A 15,633-nucleotide genomic window follows, 5' to 3' on the forward strand; every position below is an offset into this window, starting at 1 on the left:
GAAAAGTATGAAAACAAGATTCAGAAGACCAGTAATGTCATCAAATACTGACTTTCCAAGACAAAGGATAAGTCAGTTAACAAGAAGTCTGGACATGCAGTAAAAAGTACTCAAACTAACCTTAAAGAACATCATAATAGAGTTGCAGCTATGTTGCACTGGAATTTTTACCATCAGCCAGAAATTCAGGGTATCACAAATCAGACAAGATCATGGAGAATGATGAAACAAAGATTCTTTGGGACTTCCATTTGCAAATAGATAAACACCTGGAGCATAGCACTCCTGATATCACAATTGTAGAAAAAGTCAATTTGGTTTGGATCATTGTAATCTCAGGAGACAGCAGAACTGAAAAGAAAGAGCAGGAAAAGATAACAAAATACCAATACCTATTGTTAGCTGAAACTTAAATATTTTGGCCACCTCATGAGAAGGAAGGACTCCCTGGAGAAGAGCCTAATGATGGAAGAGATTGAGGGCAAAAGAAGAAGGAGACGACAGAGAATGAGGTGACTAGATGGAGTCACTGAAGCAGTCGGTGCAAACTTAAATGGACTCCGGGGAATGGTAGAGGACAGGAAGGCCTGGGGGATCATTGTCCATGGGGTTGCAATGGGTCGGACACGACTTCGCAACTAACAATAACAACATTGTTAGCTGTCAGAATCCTCTTGTCATTCAGGGGCAGTTTATAGGTAGAAAACCATAGACACCCTTCCTCTACTATCATTTCAAATACCACAAGCACTGTCTGGCCCAAAATGCCACCAAAATGGATTTTAGCCAGAGACAGGTCTGGGCATATAGTTTACAAGCGTGGGAAAGAGCAGCTGACCCACTAACAACCTCCTCCCTTCCCAAGGGATATGCATAATTAGGACAATAGCCATCCAAAGAGCCTCTAAAATATGACATCCTACTCCATAGCAGCATGTGTGTTCCTGGATCCTCTGCACATCCCCACTTGTGTGTGGGCCTTCTCTCTGTGATATGCTGGTTGTTTCACTGTTGCCTCTACTGTTGTCTCTTCAAGACTGATAACTATAGTAAGGTGACCAGATTGTCCCACTTTTGGAGGGGCATCTGGGGGTACCTGGCAAATTGTACTTATGTTGAAATTAAAAAATATATATTACAATATTATTTTTGCGTTCTATGAAACTTTTTGTTGCACCATATAGACCAAAATTTTAATCAAGAACCCCCCCCCCCCCCGGGTCAATGCTGTCCAGTTAAAATCTGGTCACCTTAAACTATAGCCTTCCTTGAAATTGCTTTCCCCTCTCTTCCCTGATTTCCTCTTAGCTAGCCTTGTATGTGTTTTCAGTATTTTTAATGTCTGTTTTACCCTTTTATTGTTCTTTTAAATTAAAAAAAAAACACTTTCCAGAAAAGGTAGCCCAGTTTCTTTCAAATGTTCTCTTGAAGGAAAAATTGCCATAAACATTGTTGGAGAATCCTAGTTACCCCCTCTCACCTTGTCTCCTTTAAAGTTATTTTCCCAATGAGGAAATTGCCACTTTGGATAACACTATGAATAGAGTTAGAGCTTCTTTGAGAGAAGAAGGGGACCATTCTGCCATTGGAGCAGTGCCTAGAAGTCTCAAGAAACACCTGGACATTCTGGGCACTGTGCAAATAAAACCAGCTCAGCTCCAGGAGACAGTGTTGCTCGGAACAGCAAGAATCCTGCAGTCATACATCTGCAATCCCCAGGAATGTGGCTGGATCTCAAATTACTAACATCATCTACCAGTCAAATATCTCAGTGTAATATCATCACCATCAGTAAACCTTATAAAATCCAAACTGACAACTCATTCCCTTATCTAATTAGCCCTCCCTGGGGTGTGTGTGTCACCAATAGAAACAGAACACTCTGTCAATGAGGGCCAATCAGTTCAAATCACACTCAGCCAATGAAGGCCAATCTGCTCAAATTGCATGCAAATGACTCACTTGCTACTTGATTGGCCCTCCTGTGGAAATATTTCCCCATTAGGAGATAGCCTTCACCCAGAAATGGTCCACCCTGGTAGTTTAGGCTCAATCAGAAGAGAGCCCTCAGCCAGGAAGGGCTAATAAGGGGACAGTTATCCACTTCCAACTTTCTGCCAGTTTCAGAAGTTTGCTGGGTGGAAGAGAACGTCAGAGCATTGCTTGCTGCCAATAGGTTACCCTGGCTTATTTGTTACTTTCAATTCAGAGGACATGAGGGGGTGACCTGCCTCATGGAGCAGCCTCTGTGTTCCTTCTGGTGAGTTGAGTCAGTCATGGTTCTCAGCCAGGAATAGGCCAACTTGGTCATTTAACCCCAATCAGGAGGATGCTCACACCCAGGAAAAGCTAATAGGCGGTCTGCTCTCTGCTTCCAACTTCCTGTCAGTTTCAGAAGCTTGCTGGTTGGAAGAGGAGCTAGCCTCAGAGCATGCTTTGCTGCCACTAAGTTTCCCTTGCCTCCTTCAACTCAGAGGACATAGGGAGGGGGTAGAGCAAGTTGCCTCCTAGCACAGCCTCTGTGCACCTTCAGGAAGGGGAGCTGTGGGAGGCCCAGAAATGGCCCCCTCTGCTTCACAACCCCCACGTTTCAACCCAAAGCCGAAGCAACCCAAAAGGCTCCGAAGTCCCTTATTTCCCGTCCCCTGGGTCCCCTGCTTCCGGGAACCCATAACACAACCCTTTTTAGTTTGTCCTTGCTACCGATTGCCCGCTTGATGTGCTTGCTAACTGTTCCCAGTTTACCCCAAAGACCTTGTGGCTTCCCTCCACGAGCCTTGCCACATCCAATGTGTTTGATGTCACCCTCCTGGGATCCTTTGCCCCAACTTTTTTTGCTGCCTCTGTTTTCCTGGAAGCAAGGAGGGAGGGCCTCAGAAGACCTGCCTGCCAGCCTGCCAAGAAAACTCTTGGTGGGATGGGAGGGAGGAAATGGGAATGATTTGCTGTACTTGCCCCTTTGGGAAGGTGACTACCACCTTTCCCATCCTCACATTTTGCTGTAAATATGCATTTTCCCCCTTCCTATTTATTTGAAAGTTTCAGCTCAAATTGCTAGTTTAGGAGCAGCAAATTGCTTGCTTCACTCCTAGCTTTAATGTATATAAATTTTCCTAAATTGCTTAGCTTTTGTTTACCTGAGCAGTAACCATTGCTTAGTTATTGCCCGCTACTCAGTATTGTAGGATTCATTATTGCCAGCTTTTTAGTAGAGTTTTCAATTTTGGAAACGCAAGAAATCATCACATTTGCTTTTTGCTTCTGTGCTAGTCTGTGCTATTTAGTATTGCCTGCTAGATAGTCTTGCTTAGCATCTCTTTTTTCATGTTTTATATGGTGGAGAATCTCAAATCTAGTTATTTAGTGAAACTGATTTACTGCCCGGCTCTGTGTTAGATATTGCCCCCAATAGATTGAGTGGTTGTAGGAAAGAGGAATTGCAACCTCTACTTATTCCTTGTTCCCCATGTCCCTCCTAAATTCATTTTGCTTTTGATTGGCAAAAGTTTTTGCAGAATTCAGTTTTTATAGTGGCAGTAGATGCCTCCACTTCTCTCTCTGCATTTCTGTTCTAAGTTATGTTATTTCCCACGACAACACACAGTGTACATTGGTCTAGAACAAACAAAAAGGGCATTAGTTCACTCGGTGGGGGGGATTGTTAAGTATGGCAGGCCCCCTGCCTCACAGGTTGGCACACTGTCTTTCCACAAACAGTAGTACTGTTCAATAGTCTAGGCTTGTGCCAAAGCCAGATCCTCTAAAAACCTGACAAAACACTGCTAGGAATAACTCCATCCTGGACCCCCCTCTTCGGCTTGTGTTTCACTACAGGTTGGGAATTACAGGTACAGGAGTCAGGAATTGCTTTCCTCCTTCACCCCCACCCCATTGTATTGCTGATTCAGTGGCTTGACTAAAATCTGTTTGCCCAGGGGCTCCTAGGCAAACCTCTTTGACTTACACAAGTGACTCATGCTTGGCCCATCTGCTAGGGGAAATCTCTTCCCGAGACTCAGCAGCTAGACCTATTGAGACATGAGGGCTCCCTTTCTCAGACCCATCAACCCCCATCTCTGGACCTGGCCGGAGAATTGCCCCACATCCTGCTCCATGGAAAATTCCCTCATGTGATCACCCGGGTTACATCATGTAGCCCCCTCCCCAAAAACCTATATAAAGAGTGGATTCACAAAGTCACCTCATGCTTTCTGATTTGGGTCCATTGGAAATACCCTTCACACTGGTTCATGTTGCAGCTCTCTGCCTTTTTACTCTTCAAGACCAGTAATTATATTGAAACTTCTTTTCCCACTCTATTCTTTCCTATACGACTGCTTGCTAGTCTGCTAGATATATTTTGCCTATTTTATTATTTTCTTTCCAATAAAGATTGTTATTAGGGATGTGCGTTTCGGGCTCGGAAACGCCCAAATCGGGGCAGATTCAGACGTTTCCGAGCCTAAAACGGTCCGAAACTGACTGTCCGCCATTTTTAAATCGACCGGATTCGGATCCGAAACGGTCTGAATCAGGGCCCGCTTGCACAAGCCTAATTGTTATTTTTTTTACTTTATACCTGTTGTCTGCCTTGAGTTCTTAAGGGTGTAATCACCTTGTAAATATTGGCAAATGATCCATTTCGTTACATTACCACCTCTCGCTAAACTTATTCCCCACTGCTTAATATACACATGTTGCAGGACACGTGTATAAGTGTGTTTCTGGTAACAAAGATAGCCAAAATCCACCAAGCAAGAGCTTGGCCAATGATAAGAAAGCTGTCAACAAATCTGGTCCATTCAGGGAGCAATCAAGAGTCATTAATCCTAAACCAACTACACAAGTTTAATATTCCTGCGACTAAGCATAGCAGTTGCTGAGCTGATGCTTCTGACTTTTTTTGGAAGCAGCCTAAGTACATTTTTTTTCTGCACAGACCCCACTGCCACATAATACAGATTTTCTCATTCTGAAAATATTTCTATCAAACATCCTATAACATTTGCAGTAAGGCAAGTCTTTAGTGTGATTTACTTCGACAGGAGGCAACAGGCACTTTATTGTTTGACCTGTTGTGATCTATCCCTGTACATTTCTCTTTTAGATGGAATTACTTTGATTTAATATTTCAGTCGGCAGTATTCGGCCCTTGCATCATTTCCCTCCCCCCCACCATATCTGCAAATGGTGTTAGAGAAGTCTTAGAATTATCCAAATCCTGAAACGTATGGATTTCTACAAAGCAGTAGTCAACTTCATTAAATGCAACCAAGGTTCTTTTGAGCACAGATCATCCCAGTTCATTTGAACATACATATGTACATGTTTGTCGGTGCAAACTTAAATGGACTCCGTGGAATGGTAGAGGACAGGAAGGCCTGGAGGATCATTGTCCATGGGGTCGCGATGGGTCGGACACGACTTTGCACCTAACAACAACAACGTACATGTTGTAAAGCCACAACCATATTACGGTGTCCCTAGCAAGAGGACTTTCAAGGCACTTGAGAAGCAAAGGTGCTATGCCATTATTTTCCTCTGTAGCGTCTTCCTTAGTGGTCTCCCATCCAAGCACTGACCCTGTTAAGTTCCTGTAGGCCAGGTATGCCTCCCTGGGGTTCCCAATGGATTCTATCCCAACAGAAAGGACATTAAAATACATCAACTGGCAAATGGTATGTTCCACACCAAGATTGTCTCTTTATATATTTTAACTGGGGCAAGGTCAGCGATAGATTTGTCACTCCATCCTAGCCTCTCATACTGCATGGCCTATGTGCATGGCATCTGTTATGGGTGTCGTAATTACCCAAGAACCACCATCCTCATGATGGTTTGGTGAACCGAATCAGTGATATGTGGATCATATTTATGTGTGTTAATAGAAATCTATCTCCAATCATAGCTTTAACAGTACGCTGCAAATGGCTGACATTGGGGTTTTGAGCTTTCATTCAAAACTGTGACTGAAGTACAATCCACTCCTTCGGTCTGGACATAGCTTTGTTTCCCATGCAAAGTGAAAGGCATTGCTTCCATGTGCCAAGATGTGCTTTCCATTCATGCACAAGAGGCTCTGTGTCCTGGTGTGGAACTCCTGCAGAACAGGAACAAATCACTTATCTTTCTCCTATAGCTATGTACCCCCTTCAAGGATCGCTGCCTTGTTGTGGCAAGGGGGCTTGCGTAGTTCAGTGAAGCTATGAGCTATACCGTGCAGGGCCACCCAAGACGGACAGGTCATAGCTGAGAGCTCTGACAAAAGGTGATCCACTGGAGAAGGAAATGGCAAACCACTCCAGTATCTTTGCCATGAAAACTCTATGGACAGTTCCAATAGGCATAACGATATGACGCTGGAAGATGAGCCCCTCAGGTCGGAAGGTGTCCAATATGCTACTGGGGATGAGCAGACGGCTAGTACGAGTAGCGCCAGAATGAATGAAGCGGCTGGGCCAAAGCCGAAAGGACGCTCAGTTGTGGAAGTAACTGGTGGCGAAAAGACAGTCCGATGCTGTAAAGATTTTTATTCCATAGGAACCTGGAACGTCAGATCCATGAATCAAGGCAAGCTGGACGTGGTTAAACAAGAAATGAGAAGACTGAACATCGACATTTTAGGAATCAGTGAACTAAAATGGACAGGAATGGGTGAATTTAATTCAGATGACCATCAGGTATTCTACTGTGGACAAGAATCTCGCAGAAGAAATGGAGTAGCCTTCATAATCAATAAGAGAGTAGGAAAAGCAGTCTTGGGATACAATCCCCAAAATGACAGAATGATCTCAGTTCGAATCCAAGGCAAACCATTCAACATCACAGTGATCCAGGTCTGCTGCTGCTGCTGCTGCTGAAGAGGATGAAGTTGATCAGTTCTATGAAGACTTACAACACCTTCTAGAAGCAACGCCCAAAAATGATGTGCTTATCATCATGGGGGATTGGAATGCTAAAGTAGGAAGCCAAAAGATAACCGGGATAACAGGCAAGTTTGGCCTTGGAGTACAAAATGAAGCAGGACACAGGCTGGTAGAATTTTGTCAAGAGAATACAATGGTCATAGCAAACACTCTTTTCCAGCAACCCAAGAGACGACTCTACACATGGACATCACCAGACGGTCAACACAGAAATCAGATTGACTATGTGCTCTGCAGCCAAAGATGGAAAAGTTCTATCCAGTCAATAAAAACAAGACCAGGAGCTGATTGTGGTTCAGATCATGAGCTTCTTGTTGCAAAATTTAGGCTTAAATTGAAGAAAGTAGGGAAAAGCACTAGGCCACTCAGGTATGAACTAAATCATATCCCCGACGAATACACAGTGGAGGTGACAAATAGATTTAAGGAATTAGATCTGATAGACAGAGTGCCTGAAGAACTATGGACGGAGGTTCGCAACATTGTACAAGAGGTAGCAACTAAAACCATCCCAAAGAAAAAGAAATGCAAGAAATCAAAATGGCTGTCTGAGGAAGCTTTACAAATAGCTAAGGAGAGAAGGGAAGTGAAAGGCAAGGGAGAAAGAGAAAGATACACCCAATTGAATGCAGAATTCCAGAGAAAAGCTAGAAGAGATAAGAATGCCTTCTTAAATGAACAGTGCAAACATATAGAAGAAAACAATAGAATCGGGAGGACCAGAGATCTTTTCAAGAAAATTGGAGATATGAAGAGAACGTTTCATGCAAAGATGGGTATGATAAGGGACCAAAATGGTAGGGACCTCACAGAAGCAGAAGAGATTAAACAAAGGTGGCAAAATTATACAGAAGAACTATACAAGAGCGAGCTTAACATCTCTGATGACCACAATGGGGTAGTTACTGACCTGGAGCCAGACATCCTGGAATGTGAAGTCAAATGGGCCTTAGGAAGTCTGAGCAACAATAAAGCTAGTGGTAGTGACAGCATTCCAGTTGAACTATTCAAAATCTTAAAGGATGATGCAGTAAAAGTGCTACACTCAATATGCCAGCAAATTTGGAAAACTCAACAATGGCCACAGGATTGGAAAAGGTCAGTTTACATTCCAATCCCAAAGAAGGGCAATGCCAAAGAATGTTCAAACTACCGCACCATTGCACTAATTTCTCATGCTAGCAAAGTTATGCTCAAAATCCTACAAGCTAGGCTCCAGCAATATGTGGACCGAGAACTTCCAGAAGTACAGGCAGGATTTCGAAGAGGCAGAGGAACTAGAGATCAAATTGCCAACATACGCTGGATCATGGAGAAAGCTAGGGAGTACCAGAAGAACGTCTACTTCTGCTTCATTGACTATGCTAAAGCCTTTGATTGTGTGGAGCACAACAAATTGTGGCAAGTTCTTAAAGAGATGGGAATACCAGAGCATCTTATTTGTCTCTTGAGAAATTTATATGCAGGTCAAGAAGCAACAGTGAGAACTGAACATGGAATCACTGACTGGTTCAAAATTGAGAAAGGAGTTCGGCAAGGCTGTATACTGTCGCCTTGCCTATTTAACTTGTATGCAGAGCACATCATGAGAAATGCGGGATTAGAGGAGTCACAAATTGGGATCAAGATTGCAGGGAGAAATATCAACAACCTCAGATATGCAGATGATACCACTCTAATGGCAGAAAGTGAAGAGGAACTAAAGAGCCTGTTGATGCGGGTGAAGGAGGAGAGTGCAAAAGTTGGCTTGAAACTCAACATCAAGAAAACAAAGATCATGGCATCCGGCCCTCTCAATTCCTGGCAAATAGAAGGGGAAGAAATGGAGATAGTGACAGATTTTATTTTCCTGGGCTCCAAGATCACTGCAGATGGGGACTGCAGCAAAGAAATTAAAAGACGCTTGCTCCTGGAGAGGAAAGCTATGGCAAATCTAGACAGCATCCTAAAAAGCAGAGACATCACCCTGCCAACAAAAGTGCGTTTAGTCAAGGCTATGGTCTTCCCAGTTGCAATGTATGGCTGCGAAAGTTGGACCATAAGGAAGGCTGAGCATCAAAGAATTGAGGCTTTTGAACTCTGGTGCTGGAGAAGACTCTTGCGAGTCCCTTGGACTGCAAGGCGAACAAACCGGTCAGTCCTAGAGGAGATCAGCCCTGACTGCTCTTTAGAAGGCCAGATCCTGAAGATGAAACTCAAATATTTTGGCCACCTCATGAGAAGGAAGGACTCCCTGGAGAAGAGCCTAATGCTGGGAGCGATCGAGGGCAAAAGAAGAAGGGGACGACAGAGAATGAGGTGGCTGGATGGAGTCACTGAAGCAGTAGGTGCAAACTTAAATGGACTCCGGGGAATGGTAGAGGACAGGAAGGCCTGGAGGATCATTGTCCATGGGGTCGCGATGGGTCGGACACGACTTCGCACATAACAACAACAACAACATAGCTATGTTGGATTATTTCACTTCTCCAGGGTACATTTCTGTTCTAAATTTAATTTTAATGTCTTAAATCTGATGACTTTATTCTCCTGAGATTCTTGATTATCATCTGACTGTTATCTTAGTGCCTCTGTGCATTAAGATGGACCCTGCTGCTGCCTCCCTAGAAAGCATCCAGAACTGCCAAGACTCAGATTAGGGAGGAGATAAAATTAGGGGGATAAAATTCAGAGGGACAGATTGTTCTAAGGACACAGAGAGCCACTGCAGAGATAGCAGCATGTTATGTGTCTCAATCAAGCACTGCTCCTGAACGTAAAGCATCATCTAGGGACTTAATCTAGGGCAGCGGTTCTCAACTACTGCTGCTCTGCGACCTTGACGCCGCTCCTGCTGTAGGGTTGTGGAGCAGTGGAAGCCAGAACGGCATGGTGCTGGCCTCCTCTGCGCCGCCTCAATGAGTTCCAAGGTGGTGTGGAGGAGGCCAGTGCCATGATCCCCAGGAAAGGCCAAATGACCCCTCGAGGGGTCTTGAACCGCTGATCTAGGGACTTGTGATGGATCTTAGCTGGTTGCCAATATTTTGGCCACTCTGGTTTGAAACACAGGCATCATAGTTGCTAGGGGTTTTTTTTTTAATCCTATCCTGCCTCATTCCTTCTCTCTACCTCAAACCATATGATTAAGGATGTAGTTGATGCGGTTCAACACCAAAGGAGTCTTCTTATACAACACCTCAGCTTGACAGCCATGAGCTGGCTTGAAAAATCTCCCTTCATCCTTAGATACTTTAGAACAGGGGTAGTCAACCTGTGGTCCTCCAGATGTCCATGGCAGGGGCTCAAGGGAATTGTAGTCCATGGACATCTGGAGGACCACAGATTGACTACCCCTGCTTTAGAATACTTGTTAATTGTCCGCTTCCCATTTGCTAGGAATCTTCACCAGTTTGGGCCTGGCCAATACCTAAGGTCCTAGCCTGATCATAATAATACCCAAGGCTTTAGAAAGACCAAGGAGCCAACATACAATGGTCATATCTGTGTTGGGAAATTCCTGGATAATTGGGGATGGAACCTGGGGTGGACAGTGGCATACAATTCCACAGACTACAGCTTCCACAGAATTCATTTTTTCCGGGGAATCTGATCTGTATAGTCTGGAGCGGAGGCATATTTCTGGAGGATTCCCCAGGACCCACCTGGAGGCTGTCATCTGTAAGTCAATGTGAAGGAAGCCTGCCACCCCCGATTCTTGCTCAGGCCCAAAATGCAACCCCCAAAGGGTTGCAGGTTGGGTAAATGAGGCAGCAGCTTCAGCAAAAAGCCCAGGAGCTGGAGCCACCTTTTATAGCCACTCTCTGCCTCATGTCTACTGGCTGAGCCATGCAAAGCTCCAAGCCAAGTCCTGCCCCTAATGATGCCTTATACTTCCTTCCTCATAGAAAAAAAAATCCCCTCTATGATTAGAGTGGGATATAAAACTCAAAAATAACTCGCGTACTGATAAAAGGCATACCGGTATCCTTTCAGACCAATCATTTGTGTGTGTGTGTGTGTTTTAATCTCTAAGCCATCGTTTTAATTGCACCTCATATTCAATCTCAATCAGCCTTAGTTCATCAGGTTTCAGGGTTGAAATTCGATACAAAACATTAGTAAGTGGAGGAATTAATTCCAGCATATGAGTAGATCAATCAAATACTTGGTCGGAGTTATTCAGACTGTTTCCTTTTGTCTGTCTTGTCTCTTTTTTTGTCTCGGGTTAGCAAGTCACAGCCCTGCTACTATGGAAACTATAAGAGAAAACGCGTCGGAAAGAACCCCGGTTGCGACTGCAGAGAGATACTGCAGCTTGTTTGCAAACAAGAAGTGTTGAACTTTGCAGCTCAGCTTCCTAAAAGCTGGATGAGTGAGAAGGGGCGGGGAGAAGGGGAAGAGAGGTCTGCTTCCTCATCGGCAAGTATTCTCTTGGCATGAATAACTTGGTCTTCACATTGACAGGTTCATTAAGTGAAAGCACACTTTTCTTCCGAGCTTGCTATAACTACTCATTTGAAAGAGCAGGAAAACGTTAACATAACAGATGCTTCCACGGCAGACAGTGGACAACCTGTGAATTCTCTCCCCCCCCCCCCGCTGTGCTTTGCTTTAAAGGGGAAACCAGCTGGCTGGCTGAGGACCAATGCAGGCCAGTCTCCATCAGGAATATTCCAGGGTCCGTCCCTCAATGTTCAGTTCTCACTTAAAAAAAAGAAAGAAAGAATATTTCTGGCCCTTTCCTGCACAGATCTAAAGGAAAGGAGGTCATACTGTGTTATCTATCACTCAGAGCCTTTCGTTGTTTTAGCTCAGGCTTTTTCGATCTTTTGACCATAGAGGTATGCCCGAAATGTTTTCCAGTAATAAACAAATGGAGGTCACAGAGGTGAATATGGCAAACAACAACAATAAGAAGGTCAGTTTGCAAGGCTAGAATCCCTAAGGAGATCCGTGAGTATTATTCTGAAATGCCTACATTTCATATACGATAAATATGGTTTTCTAATACCTTTTTGGTTTGTTATGTGAGGTTGCGATCAATAGCACCTTTGAGGGATGTATGTCCGCGCAGAGGCTTGATCCTACAAAAAAACGTGAGGACTACATTAGAGCAGTAAGCTGTGTATTCCATGTTTTTTAAGAAATAAGTTTATTATCAAAACATGGTTTTTAGTCTGTTATTCTGCTAACAGGAAACTTGGTGGCAGAGGATTGAAAAAGGAAAGTTCGAAATGGGCAATTACCAGAGACCCATCTTATCTAGCCACTGCATTACTTATCATCAACTATGCATAAGAGTTGAACATGTTAGGTCTGGTTATGTTGCCTTCGGTTTCCTATATAACAATTTATCGGCTATTGTACCATTCGTTAACCTTGTAGAAAATCTGGAGACGTCTGTAATGCTGCCTGTTCAATTTGTATTTGTTTGAATAATAGACATTCTTGCAGATGTTATGGCACTGCATTAAAGAATGTTATTTTCTTATTATCAGTGGTTTTGTATTATATAAGGTAATTTAATCCTTTCTTGGATGTATATAATTTTTTAAAAAATTGGCATGTAGGTAACCAGCACTGCATTACTATATCTCCCAGAGTTATTTTTTCTTCTTGTTGTTAGAAAACTTTTTCAGACTTCGAGGTACCATGGAAATGGAGTCAGATGGCCACGCCCCCTGTGATACCTTCTAAGCAAATGAAGCTGTCATTGCTGGGAGTGGCAGGTTAGAAATTGAAAGAAAGAAAGAATTAAAATGTGCAAATAAATGTGAAATCCAGCCCCCCATTTCCTCACTCTGCCACCCTTTGCCTTCCTTGATTTTTTAATGCTTGGCGACTATATGCTGAGTGTCTGGCAGTTGAATGGGGAAACTGGTTTCCCTGAAATATATTGGATAAGAGGTCAATCAGATACCATGTGGGCATTTTATTCCATGTGAGGATCCAACCAACCTTGCAAATTGTCTTTTGACACCAAGCCCAAATTCTCTTCATTTTTTGGGTGAAGTCTGGTAATAACTGAGGTTGTCCTACTTTTCAGGGGGTGGGGGGAATACTTATTGAAATTCTCTTCCTCAAAATTCCCCAGATGTTCTCTCTTTGTCCCAATTTGTCTCAGATTTGCTTTCGGCAAAATTCAATGACAGCTTTAAAATTCCCTGAGTCGCCGAGCAATCTTTAAAGGTGGCATCCCAGATTCCATCAGCTCACACATCCCTCCAATGGATTTGACAAGGCTGATAATATTTATTTATATATCACCTTTCCAAAGTGTCTAAAGCACTTTGCATATATTATTTTCACAAATGATGTCACCCAACCTCATTCTTTTTTTCTGCCTTGGATTTTATTTTTTATTTTTTTTAACAGAAACGCCTTGCTTCTAATATTTGGATGGATCAGACTTCATTTCCGAGAGTATAATCATTCCTACCAATTAAGCAAAGGCAAAAAGGTACAGAAAAATCCCTCCTGCCCATGTTATGTTAAATGCAGTTATTGTACCTTTTCATCATAAGCTTATGTGAGGCAAAACACCCCTGTTTCCTCTCAAGGCTTAATGCGTATAGCAATGGACTCATTCCATCTTGCCAGTGTTACTAAGAGGATCTGTCAGCCCATGAGGTCCTTATCCTTTTCATGGCCAAAATATGGAATGGTATATAGCAGTGGTCCCCAATCCGCGGGCTGCGGCCCGGTGCCGGGATGCGAAGGCCTTGGCGCCGGGCTGCAGCTCCTTCTTCCCTCCCCCCCCCCGAAGCGAGAAGCTCACCAAGCCGCGAGCAAATCGGCCGCCAAAGTGGCCGATTAGCTCGCGGCCCGGCAAGCTTCTTGTTTCGGGAGGGGGGGAAGGGAAGCTTGCCGAGCCGCAAGCTAATCGGCCGCTTTGCTGGCGGCCCGGAGGGGCCGGGAGGGGGAGCTGCGGCCGCCGGCATGGCGGCAGCGCAAACGCGCATGCGCGGACTGCTACACATGGGCGTTTGTGCCCCTGCCGGGCGCAAACACACATGCGCAGCAGTCTGCGGGCCGTCCTCTCCCCCCACTCCGGAGCAGCGGTCCGCGGCAGCCAGAAGGTTGCGGACCGCTGGTATATAGGGCTCATCATGAGAAACCTGTGATAAAAGGAGGAGAATCAAGAGTGATGAGGCAATCATCTAGAGCAGTGGTCCCCAACCTTTTTATCACTGGGGATCACTCAACGCCTTTTACTGAGGCCCGGTGGGGGGGGTAGTTTACTCCTCTACTCTCAACCACTGCCATAACTCTCTCTGATTGCTATGGTAAGGTTTAAACATCCCTTCAAAATAAGATACAGAAACACCACAACAATGAACATAAAAAACATTTTATTTTTATGGAAATTTTAACTCATGACAATGACAAATCAATGGGAACCCCGAGTTTGTTTCTCTGCAACGAGATAGTCCCATCTGGGAGTGATGGGAGACAATGACACCCGAAGTGTGTTGTAAAGGGCCGGGGGGATGAAGTAAAGGGGGGGGAGAAGGTGTCCTTCGGGGCCCACCTCCAATTAGTCTAAGGACCACATGTGGTCCGCAGCCCACAGGTTGGGGATCGCTAATCTAGAGGGTTCTAGCTAGGACATGTCCTGATTGGATTGTCACCGTCATCTGATGCTAGTTGGCCAGAAGATTATAACTGAAGAAGAGTTGTTTTTTATGCCCTACTTTTCACTACCTGAAAGAGGCTCAGTGGCTAACAATGACCTTCTCTACCTCTCCCTACAACAGACATCCTGTGAGGTAGAGGACACTGCAAGAGCTCTGACATAACTGTTCTGTAAGAACAGCTCTAACAGAACTGTGACTAGCCCAAGGTCACCCAGTTGGTTGTACGTGGAGGAGTGAGAAATCAAACCCCGGTTCTCCAGATTAAAGCCCACCGCTCTTATCCACCATACTACTCTGGCTCTTTCTAAGAGATCTGTGAAGAAAACTAGCTTGGATTCTAATGGACTGAAAGCCTCGACTATGGTATGCTAAGATTGCAATGGATGTTGTTGTTGTTATGTGCGAAGTCGTGTCCGACCCATCGCGACCCCATGGACAATGATCCTCCAGGCCTTCCTGTCCTCTACCATTCCCCGGAGTTCATTTAAGTTTGCACCTACTGCTTCAGTGACTCCATCCAGCCACCTCATTCTCTGTCGTCCCCTTCTTCTTTTGCCCTCGATCGCTCCCAGCATTAGTCTCTTCTCCAGGGAGTCCTTCCTTCTCATGAGGTGGCCAAAGTATTTGAGTTTCATCTTCAGGATCTGGCCTTCTAAAGAGCAGTCAGGGTTGATCTCCTCTTTATTATTGCTCAGACTTCCTAAGGCCCATTTGACATCACATTCCAGGATGTCTGGCTCCAGGTCAGTAACTACCCCACTGTGGTCATCAGGGATGTTAAGCTCGCTCTTGTATAGTTGTTCTGTATAATTTTGCCACCTTTGTTTAATCTCTTCTGCTTCTGTGAGGTCCCTACCATTTTGGTCCCTTATCATACCCAACTTTGCATGAAACGTTCTCTTCATATCTCCAATTTTCTTGAAAAGATCTCTGGTCCTCCCCATTCTATTGTTTTCTTCTATTTGTTTTCACTGTTCGTTTAAGAAGGCATTCTTATCTCTTCTAGCTTTTCTCTGGAATTCTGCATTCAGTTGGGTGTATCTTTCTCTTTCTTCCTTGCCTTTCACATCCCTTCTCTCCTCAGCTATTTG

This window comes from Paroedura picta, chromosome 1 (genome assembly GCF_049243985.1).
Source record: "Paroedura picta isolate Pp20150507F chromosome 1, Ppicta_v3.0, whole genome shotgun sequence".
NCBI lineage: Eukaryota > Metazoa > Chordata > Lepidosauria > Squamata > Gekkonidae > Paroedura > Paroedura picta.